Genomic DNA, 9,585 nt, shown 5'->3' on the forward strand with positions numbered 1-9,585 from the left:
TATTGGAGATAGGAGTCTCACAGTCTTTCCTGCCCGGGCTGGCTTTGAACTGTGATCCTCCTGAGTAGCTAGGATTACAGGCGTGAGCCACTGACGCCCAGCTCATGCACCTTTTGTCTCCATAATCTTGGCTTACCTTGCTCAACATGATTTGTTCTAGTTACATCCATTCCCCTACAAATGCCATTATTTTATCCTTTGTAATGGCTGTTTAAAATTCCATTGGCTATAGGTACCACATTTTTTGTATCCATTCATCTGTTGTGGGACATCTGAGTGCTTCTTGTGGGAGGTTGTGAATATTGCAGCAATGAATTTGGATGTGCAGGTATCCTGTTCATATTCTGGTTCATGATGCTCAGAGTAAATGCCTAGGAGTGGTATGGCTGGATTTTGGGAAGGTCTATGTTTAGTTTTTTGAGGAACCTCCAGACTGCTTTCCAGAGTGGTTGTATTAGTTTACACCCTCCAGTAGTGCAATAGGTTCCTTTTTCTCCACATCCCCGCCAGCATTTGTTTTTGTCTGAATTCAGAATATTGACCAGTCTAACTGGGGTGAGATGGTATCTCAGGACTGTTTTGATTTAAATTTCCTTTATGGCCAGGGATGACAGTTTCTTTGCCATTTTTACCTTGTATTCTAAGAAACCTCCTTTGAGGTCCATTGCCCATTTAGTGATTGGTTTATTAGACTTGGGAGGGGCTTAGTTTCTTGAGTTCCCTGTTTATATGGAATATTAGGCCTTGTCTGATGTATTGCTGGTAGAGATTTTTCCCAATTGATTGGCTGTCTTCCTTGTTTAGTACCTATGTCTTTTCATTTGTCCAGTCTTTCTCCAATCTGTAGTTCCCCTGGGATTTGATTTAGGAAATTCCTGCCTGAGCCTATAAGTTCTAAAGTCTCTCCTACACTGTCTTACAGTAGTTTCAGAGTTTTGAGTCTGAGGTTGAGGTCTTTAATCCATTTTGAATTGATGTTAGTGCATGTTGACAAACATGCATGTGGCTTCCTGGTTTTTCCAGCACCAATAGTTGAAGAGGCTATGTTTTCCCTACTGTATGTATTTGGATCCATTGTTGAATATCAGATAACTGAAAGTATGTGGTGTTATTTCTAGGTCTTCTAATCTCATTGGTCTTTGGTTCTATTTTGGTACTAATACCAAGCTGTTTTTATTACCATGGCTCCTTGTAGAACTTGAATTTCTTTGCCTATTTTAGGTCTTTTGTTGTTCCACATGAATTTTTTTATTTGTTTTCTCTATTTCAGTAAAGAACACCATTGGGATTTTGGTGGGGATTTCATTGAATGTTTATATTATTGGGCCATTTTTTTTTCATTTTTTTTTTGGTTGGTCATGGGGCTTGAACTCGGGGCCTTGGTCCTGCCTGAGCTGGCTTTGAACTGTGATCCTCAGATCTCAGCCTCCTGAGTAGCTAGGATTACAAGTGTGAGCTACTGGTGCTTGGCAGTATAGCCTTTTTCACAATATTGATTGTACCTCTCCAAGAACATGAGAGGTCTTTCACTTTCCTAGTGTCTGATTTCTTTTTTAGATGTATATAGTTTTTACTAAATAGATCTTTTACATCTTTGGTTAGGTTAATTCCTATATATATATATATATATTTGAGGCTATTGCAAATTGTGTTGTTTTCATGATTTCCCTTTCTGCTTGAGCATTGTTGGCATACACAAAGGTTGCTCATTTTTGTGGATTAATTTTGTATCCTGCTACTTTGCTGAAGTGGTCTATTATGAGTTTGGGAGTGGAGTATTTGGGGTCCTTCAGGTATAACAGCATGTCATCTGCAAATAAGGATAGTTTCATTTCTTCTGTCCTTATGTGGATCCCTTGAATGTGCTTTTCTTGCCTTACTTCTCTGGCTAAGGATCCTGTAACCATATTGAAGCAGAATGGAGAAAGTGGGCATCTATGCATTGTTTCTGATTTTAGGGAAAATGGTTTTAGTTTTTCCCCATGTAGTATTCTTTTGGCTGTTGGTCTATGATATATTACTTTTGTTGCTTTAAAGAATTTTCCTTCTGTTCTTTGAATATAAGTGCCTTATATTCTTTGAATAGGAGTGGATGGATTTTGTCAAAGGCTGTTTGTACATCGGTTGAGATGATCATGTGGTTCTTGATCTTGGCTCTGTTGATGTGCTGAATTGCATTTATGGATTTGCATATGTGGCATGTAGGTATGTATGTATATATCTTGTGTATGTTTCTTGCATCTGTGGGATGAAGCCTACTTTGTAATTTTTCATGTGGCATCCCAGATCTTGTTGTTTTGTCTCCTCCTCCTCCTCCTCCTCCTCCTCCTCCTCCTCCTCCTCCTCCTCCTCCTCCTCCTCCTCCTCCTCCTCCTCCTCCTCCTCCTCCTCCTCCTCCTCCTTCTTCATTTTTGGTAACCTCACAAGTGGTCTGTCAATTTAATCACTTTTTAAAGAAGAAGCTTTTTGTTGTATTAATTTCAGGTATATTTAAAAAATTTCTATCTCGATTTCTGCCATAACCTTTTTTAACATCTCTCTCCCTTTAGATTTAACTTTTTTCTTCCTTTTCTAGCAATTTTAATTATATCATGAGATTATTTACTTGAGCTGCTTCTGTTTTCTTTATGCTTAGGTCTTTCCCTTCAGCACTGTTATTGCTGTATCCCAGAGGTGCTGTTGTGATGTGTTTCCATTTTCATTGAATTGGAAGAACTTTCTAATTTCTTCTGTGACCCAGGTCTTACTCAGTAGTGTGCTGTTCAGCCTCCCTGTATTTGACTAATTTCTACAGTATGCTTTGTTCTTACAAACTAGTTTAATTCCACTATGGTCTAATAGGATGCAAGGGATTATGTCAATTCTCTTTATTTGTTTAGGTTCTTTATGTGAACTATAAAATTATCTATTTTGGAGAATGTTCCACAAGCTACTGAGAAGAGGTTATGGTGTCATTTAGTTCAGAGGCTTCTTGGCTTGTTTTGTTTGATTGACCTGTCCTTTGGTGAGAATGGAGTGTGAAACTCTCCCACTATTATTTTGTTTGGGTCTTTCTTGTTCTGTAAATCCAAGAGTTTTTGTTTAACACATTTAGATGCGCTATTGTTTGGTGCACAGACATTGACCACTATGATTTTCTCTTTATGGATCATTCCCTTTATTAATATGTAGGGACCTACATTGTCTTTTTGTACTGATTTTAATGAGAAGTCTGTTTTTTATCAGATATCCATATGGTGACTACTGCCTTCTTACAGGGTACATTTGGGTGGAAGATCTTTTCCATAACATGACTTGGAGTTTGTTTTTACTTTGGCTGTGAGATGGGTCTCTTGGAGACAATAAATTAATAGATCTTGTTTTCTTTCTTTTTTTGCTATTTATTTATTTATATTGTGAAAATACTGTACAGAGGGGTTACAATTACATGGGCAAAGTAATGAGTACATTTATTATCAAGTATTGTTGCCTCCTCCTTTGTTTCCCCTTCCCATCCCTTCCCATTCCTTCCCATCTCCCCTCACCCCCTAACTCCCCCATGGATCTTCTTTTCTGAGCCAGTCTGTAGTTCTTTTTCTTTTGATTGGAGAATTTGAGTGTGTTAATGTTTAGGATTATTAGAGAGAGATGTGTTATGTTATCTGCCATTTTCTTGTTTTCTTGTTGCTTCTTTCCTTTCCCTGCACTTACTAAATTGATCTTCTAGTGATTTCTGTCTGATATGATTCCCTGATCTTAATTGTTTTCTTCAGATTTTATTCTTCTTTTATTATTTTTTGCAGTGTGGGTTTAGTGTTCATGAATTTCTTTAATTTTTGTCATGAAAGGTTTTCATTTCGATAGCTTCTCTGGGTACACCAATTTGAGTAGGCAGTTGTTGGAAACTACATTATCAGGCTCTTTGCATTGAGGGTTTATGTGGAAAGGTCCTCAGCGATTTTGATTTTTCCATTGTAATGTAATTCCTTCTTTGATTTTGTGGCATTTAAAATCAGTTCCTTGCTACTCAGGTCTAATGGTTTTACTATGATATGTATAGAAGTGTTCTAGGATCGTGTCTACTAGGTGTTCTATATGCTTCTGTTATGCAGGTGAGATTTTCTCTCTTAAGATTGGGGAAATTTTCTGTAATGATCTTATTGAATAGGTGTTCCATTACTCTTTTGAAATTTTTCCATCTCACCTATCCCAGTTTATATGTTGATTTGAGTTCTTGGCTTTTTCTGCCAATTCTTGGATTTCCTTTTGGTAATTTTTGAGTTCTTTTTTCCATACCTATTAATTGCTGTTCCAGATTCTCTGTTTTATCCTCAACTCCTGATATTCTATTTTCCATCTCACTTATTATGTTACCTATAGCTTCCATTATGGTTTGCATTGTGGAAATTGACAACTTATGGTTCCTATATCAGGTCTCATTGTTAATTCTATCTTTTAATGAGGTATATACTGTGTCTATTTTTGTCTGTATCTTTTTTGAAGTGTTGGAATTTCTTTGATATTTCTTTTTGTGTTCTTGAAATTGCTTTTCCATCTTCCCTTTTATTTCATTGGCCAATTTGGCCATCATTTCTTTACTGGTTCCTTTGTCCTCCATTTCTTCTTCCTTGTTACTGTAGTTCTTTCCTGGATTGCTGCTGGCTTTTGGATTTGGTTTGTTTTCTTGACTGTCCATGACTCTTGTAATCTTTCCTTTTGGTATATGCATTTGGGTTCAGGGATTGTCGGTGCTGTAGTCTAATCTTTGTCTGTTGGCCCAATTTTTGCCTGTCAGGTACCAACAGCCTTCACTTTGCCTGGGCTGGTTTACACTGGGTAGGGTAACTGAAGCAGGGTCCCCAAGCTGGCTAGCACCTGTGTGCATAATCAGCCCTGGGATAACTGAAAGGAGCTTGGTCTGGTCTGCAGCGGGGACTGAAGTTAGCTTCAGGAGTCTGGGTTAGGCATTGGCTTCAGAAGGATTGGGGTCCTCACTGTGCACAGGGCTTTTTTTGTGCCTTGGCCCTGGGTTGGTTCTCTTCCAACAAGTGACCAGCAGTTGGTCTGGTGCATCTTGTATGTGTTTACATGTGCTCTGCCTGTTACTCATACATTTACTCTTTTTGCAGTTCCAGACAGGGACCAGTGGGTCCTGGCAGGGTTCAGTGCTGCAGCTACCAACAAGGGTGTGCTCTGTTGGTGGACAGCATGTACCTGTGATTTGACCTGCAAATGTTTAATGGGCCTGCAGTTCTCGTCAGGGTTTGGCACCTAGGCAGCTTGCACTCCTGTATAGGGCTGGTGCATGCATTCACTTGGCTGTTCCTGGTGGAAATGCTCTACAGGTGGCTGGTTAGCACACATGTTTGTGTTTTCTGACAGGAGAGCCCTCTACCAGTGCCTGACTTGTCTGTTAGGGAGGGCCGAGATTTGGACTACTCTGGGATGAGGGGGCATGTCCCTGTGGGTGAGTGAACGTTGGTTCTCACACTGACCTTTCTCTGGATAGCCAGTGCTATGGGGGATACAGGGTCCTAGCACCTGTCTAGTTGGAGTTCCTGTAGCCTTCCACTGGAAGCCAGCAGTTGGGGTGGTGGGAATATGGAAGGGCTCAGGCCTCTTTGTGTGCTTCAAGTGTGTTGTTCCTTCTTAGCAGGGAGAGAGGTCCAGATCAACCTCTGTGGGTCACTAACCAGTGCTGCAGTACTGGTCTCCTGTGTGGGGTGAGTGGCTCCAGCCTGATACTTACTGATCCTAGAACTGGTTTTGGATGACTGTCAGTGCTGTGGCAGATTTCTGTATCTATTGTTGCAGATTTCAGGTTGGTAGGCCACTATGTTCCTTCATATCAATTGTGGGCTGAGCAGTGGGGCAGTGGGAGCTGTCTCTGACTGGGTGTTGCTGTGCCTGGTCTCTGGTCTTGGTCTCTGCCCGGTCTGTGTCCAGTGCTATGGGAGTTTTCTGTGTCTGCCTTTTGAGATTGGCTGGTGTTCCTGAAGACACAAGCAGTGGGCCCCTTTCAATGCTTAACAGCACTGCCATGAGGGGTCAGGGGGTGGACTTTGAGATTTTCCATCTTTGTGTGTGCAAATTCCTGTGATTCTCTGCATGTTTGTTTATTCGTTATTGTCTATCTCTTGGGGGAACTGCATATGGGACCCTAAGTCTATTTGGTTAGAGAGAACTAGGGCCATTCTCTATTGCTTCAGTGCCATTTTTATACATTCAAAACTTAATTTCAGTAGTAAATACATGATTATCTAGGTTATTCTTTAAGTAATATGAGTCTTTCAAAGGATTGTTTTAATTTAATTGTTGACCTTATAGTCATCTCTTTTTGTTGTATGAGAACCATTTTTTTAAATTTTGGGTCTGGTCGTTGGGCCTGAACTCTGGGCCGGGGCGCTGTCCCTCAGCTCTTCAGCTCAAGGATAGCGCTCTACCACTTAAGCCACAGCACCACTTCCAGATTTTTTTCTTTTTGCTTATGTGGTGCTGAGGAATAGAACACAGGGTCTCATGCATGCAGGCAAGCACTCTACCACTGAGCCACCTTCCCAGCCCCATATGAGAACCATTTTAGACAACTATAACATCTTATACTTCTCCAAGGATTATTATTTCTTTTGCCTGTAGCAGTTTAGATATGATAAAGAACAGAAGAGAAGTACAGTTTATCATATTTACTTAATGTTCCAGGGCAGGGGGTTGTGTTTTGTCAGTCAATCTGCATCAGAGGTTGGCCCAGTAAATTCCTTAGCTTCTTTGAACTTCTGTCTCCTCTTCTACCAAGTGGGAGAAGTTAATGCCTACAATTCAAAAGAATCCATTGAGAGAAGGTGCTGAAATCATCCTAAATTCTACTAAATAATGGCTGTTATGATCAATAAAGTTAATGATACACATTCTTTCTGGGACAGGGGGTGAAATGTCAGACAGACAGGAAAATATCAATCTGCCTTTATTTCCCCTTTTGGCTGGAAGAATGGAGCAAGCCTTGCTGTAGTTAGAACCCTCAGAAGAATCTGGATCATGCTAAGCAGATGATCTGCTCAGGGATGCAGGCAGCAAACTCCACTGAGCCATATGGGTGAGTGGAGATGAAGTTCCAGGAAATGTAGCGCCCCCTTTCCCCTGCCCCCCCCAATCACCTTTCTGGCCTTTCAAATGGTGGGAAGTTGGAGGCATAGAAATGGAGGGACAAAGGGTGAACCAATGCTGTAACAGTACTCAATGGACACTTTTAAATGAACTATCCAACTTACTGGTGGAGATGGGAGTGGAGGAAACACTGCAAGAGAGCATGGGAAGGGGTGACCACTGGCTAAGAAGAATTGTCCTCATGACTTGACTTATGGAACTGTAACCCCTCTGTGCATCATTTATTTTATAATTACAAGGATGTTTTTTCTTTTTTTGTCAGTCATGGGGCTTGAACTCTGGGCCTGGGCGCTGTCCCTCAGCTCTTCAGCTCAAGGCTAGCGCTCTACCACTTGAGCTACAGCGCCACTTCCGGTTTTCGGGTGGTTTATTGGAGATAGGAGTCTCACAGACTTTCCTGCCCCGGCTTGCTTTGAACCGAGATCCTCAGATCTCAGCCCCCTGAGTAGCTAGGATTACAGATGTGAGCCACCAGCTCCCAGCTAGAATGACATTTTTTAATGGTAGCAATTTTCAACTCCAGCTATCTATTCCTCCAGATGCAGAATGAAACCATCTATTCTTTAAATGTTGAAAACTAATTTGTGTGTGGTAGTGGGCACTGAAACTTGAACTCAGGTTTTCATGCTCTGATTTAGCTTTTTAAAAAATTCAAGATTGGTGCTCTACCAACTTGAACCACACCTCTTCCTCTGTCTTTTTTGCTGATTAATTGGAGATAAGAGCCTCTCCAGTTGGTCTGCTCAGGCTTGCTTTGAACCTTGATCCTCAGATCTCAGCCTCTTGAGTATCTGGGATGACATGTGTGAGCCACAGGCACCAGACCTGACAAACTAATTTGAAAGTCTAAAATCTTCTGTGGGTCAAGCAAAACCGTCTGTGGGTACTAATCTGGGGGATCTATAGCACAATATAATATCATCATAATATTGTCTCTTTTAAACACACACACACACACACACACACACACACACACACACACACACACACACACAAGCGAAGGCAGAGAGACTCATGTGGATGAAATAATCATGGAGTTTTCTCCTTGATCTCTTTGCTACTCTACATTTGGCAATGGTCAAGGCTCTTAGTCTAGTTGCCTATGTTCTGCATTTGTGTATTTTCTGTCCCACTAAACTCTTCAAGAATCATTTCCAATGCAGTTTATGCCCAGTGTTTACTGGCAATAATCATAGTTCAAAGTGAGACATGCAGCTCAATTCTAACATGTTGAGGGAGCGACAGGCATGGGGTGACCAAACAACTCGAGCCCCCAAGCAGGAGAGAGACCCAGTCTGAGCAACAACCTTTTGCTGATGACCTCCTTCTGAACAGCAACAGCATATGATCATGCTTCTCTGCTTATGAAAATAGTACTGTTTGGGACCAAAATACACTTTCAGATAGGAAAAAGAATACAGTGTATTGAGCACTGTTAGAGGCAGGGCCTAGACCAGAGACTTCCCATGAGTTAGCTTTGCAATCACCCTGTGAGGTAAACATTATCTTTGTTCCCATTAGGTAGACCAGAAAACTGAAGAACAAGCAAACATTATCTCAAGATTTGTGATGCTGGAAAGGAGTAGAGACAGAAGGAATGAGTCAGCCTGATGCAGAAACCAATGTGGTTCCCCATCCCACGTGTCTGCTATCTTTGGAGCAGCGAAAGAGACGTGTGGTCACACGGTCACATGATCTTCTGGTCATGTAATTATGTGGTCTCCTTCCTGAAGATGTGGAGGAGAGATCAACAGAAAGCATCAGCTGACTTGTGCCAACTTTGTCTGTGAAACAAGATTAGGCAGGTGACCTATTCCAGGATTTAGGCAGCATGGATTCTGGAGCAAAATTCCATGGAAGGAATTTGGGGACTATATTTCTCAGTACTTGCCTCAGTCCTTGGTATTTCTTCATTTGACTCTCCTGGGAGTCTGGCCTCAAAGGGCATGCCCAAATCCCCCCTATGGCAAGAAAGAAGGGCCAGCATTGGACTTGTGCTTATGATATTACAGGATTATGAATGAATTAATGCATTAGGGAATGAATGAAATGATATAAACACATGGTAAATTGGTTCCAACTCTCCAGTGACATTTGACACATAAGCGAAGATTTCAAAGAGAAGCTTTTCCATTTTAAGCTTAAAATATAATCAGCAGAGCCAGGAGCCTGTGGCTCACCGCTGTCATCCTAACTACTCAGGAGGCTGAGATCTAAGGATCGCAGTTCAAAGCCAGCTTGGGTAGGAAAGCCTGTGAGACTCTTCTTTTTTAATTAACTACCAAAAGAAACCACCAGGGCTGGGAAGGTGGTTCAGTGGTAGAGCGCTTGCCTTGCATGCCTGAGGCTCTGGGTTCAATTCCTAAGCACAACATAAGCAAAAAGAAAAAAAGCCAGAAAGTGGCACTGTGGCTCAAGTGGTAGAGCGCTAGCCTTGAGCTGAAG

General features: G+C 41.4%; 1 long non-coding RNA gene across 14 annotated transcripts in view; it reads left to right on the plus strand.

The window, feature by feature from the left end:
• The window catches only part of LOC138833133 (uncharacterized), a 43,281-nt gene extending 33,702 nt beyond the window's left edge, over window positions 1-9,579 (plus strand). For 10 of the 14 annotated variants that reach the window (XR_011373800.1, XR_011373801.1, XR_011373795.1 and 7 more), the window contains 2 exons: window positions 6,900-7,069; window positions 8,662-9,579. This is a non-coding gene — a long non-coding RNA (uncharacterized lncRNA). Of the gene's footprint in view, window positions 1-2,086; window positions 2,206-6,899; window positions 7,070-8,661 lie in introns of all 14 variants that reach the window. The other 4 variants (XR_011373804.1, XR_011373798.1, XR_011373807.1 and 1 more) reach the window with 3 other exon arrangements.
• The last annotated feature ends 6 nt before the right edge of the window (window positions 9,580-9,585 follow it).

Source organism: Dipodomys merriami, unplaced genomic scaffold, assembly GCF_024711535.1.
Source record: "Dipodomys merriami isolate MVZ:Mamm:240054 unplaced genomic scaffold, mDipMer1.0.p SCAF_2008, whole genome shotgun sequence".
Taxonomy (NCBI): Eukaryota; Metazoa; Chordata; class Mammalia; order Rodentia; family Heteromyidae; genus Dipodomys; species Dipodomys merriami.